This window comes from Poecilia latipinna, unplaced genomic scaffold (genome assembly GCF_001443285.1).
Source record: "Poecilia latipinna isolate Pla-1442-1.1 unplaced genomic scaffold, P_latipinna-1.0 Scaffold54, whole genome shotgun sequence".
Classification (NCBI taxonomy): domain Eukaryota; kingdom Metazoa; phylum Chordata; class Actinopteri; order Cyprinodontiformes; family Poeciliidae; genus Poecilia; species Poecilia latipinna.
Window position 1 is genome coordinate 592,864 of NW_015112670.1, and position 1,610 is coordinate 594,473.

A 1,610-nucleotide genomic window follows, 5' to 3' on the forward strand; every position below is an offset into this window, starting at 1 on the left:
GGTGTTTCTAAGAACTGATAAACGGCAAATGATGGTGAATTTAGCTGCAAAACGGTATACCGTTTTAAAGTTGATCAAATCTTGTTCTCTATCTACAAGAAACAAATAGATTTCGCGTGTCAGAGCCTTCAATTTATAAGTCAACATCATTAAATTCAAAAAGCAATGCTCATAATACAGAAATCATGTATTTCTGATAGTTAATCTTGATGATTATGTATTACGGATGATAAGAATTTAACAGTCAGGTATTGCAATATTTGCAGCTTATGCCCTAATTACAGTAGGTCAGTGTAGCAATATGTGAAATGCTGATTCTATCCGAACTTCCACCAAAACTCTTGAATGGGTTTTGGTGGACAATCCTCTTGTCAACCATTTCCAGTTTTTGGGTTTCTTTACAGGTCCTTCTCAAAAAATTAGCATATTGTGGTAAAGATAATTATTTTTCATAATGTAATGATAAAAATTAAACTGTCATATTTTAGATTCATTGCACACCAACTGAAATATTTCAGGTCTTTTATTGTTTTAATACTGATGATTTTGGCATACAGCTCATGAAAACCCAAAATTCCTATCTCAAAAAATTAGCATATTTCATCCGACCAATTAAAGAACAGTGTTTTAATACCAAAAAAGTCAACCTTCAAATAATTATGCTCAGTTATGCACTCAATACTTGGTTGGGAATCCTTTTGCAGGAATGACTGCTTCAATGCGGCGTGGCATGGAGGCAATCAGCCTGTGGCACTGCTGAGGTGTTATGGAGGCACAGGATGCTTTGATAGCAGCCTTAAGCTCATTGACCAATAAATCATTACTGTTTAAACTTTACCTTTAATGACATAAAGTTACCTAATTTTTAAAGTGCAATCAGTAATACTTTTATAACAAATTTATATCAGTAATGATTTCTTGGTTAATGTCAAGTTGTCATAACAAAGACATTTTGAATAATGTCAACTTTGTATTAAAAGTGCCATAATTTACCGAATGACGCTTTATGACAACAGTCATAAATATTCATGAAGGCTTATTCATGTTCATGACATGTGTTTATGACAGTGTCATGTCAGTCTTATTCACCCCCCTTCAAATAAAGTGTTACCTAATATTTTAACCATTTTTTAAATTAAAATTACATACTGCAGCTTTAAGTCCAGAGTCAGTATTACTGAATATTACAGTCTTAGTTTTTCTTGAAAAGGTAAAGGAAGACGCAATAAGACAAGAAACCATTTCACCAACATAAATAAAAGTCCTGCTTGTGATTCAAAACAACTGAAGCTTTCAGATGAGTAAAAGCAACACATGCATGCAATCAGTTTGGCTAAATGGCTGTAGCTTTCCACATAAAGAGGTGATATTTAGATGGGAGATACTGATCAAAGCTCCAAAAACTACTGGCTTAATAGGAGAGTGAGGATAGAAGCCAACATTTTCAGGAGAGAAGCTAAAGATGCTGCAACATAAGGACAATAAAGTTATTATATGAAGCATTTTCCTGAAACGGCTATTGTTAAAGACCCTCTATATCAGTGTTTTTCAACCTTTTTTGAGCCAAGGTACATTCTTTTCATTGAAAAAATCTCGAGGCACACCACCAA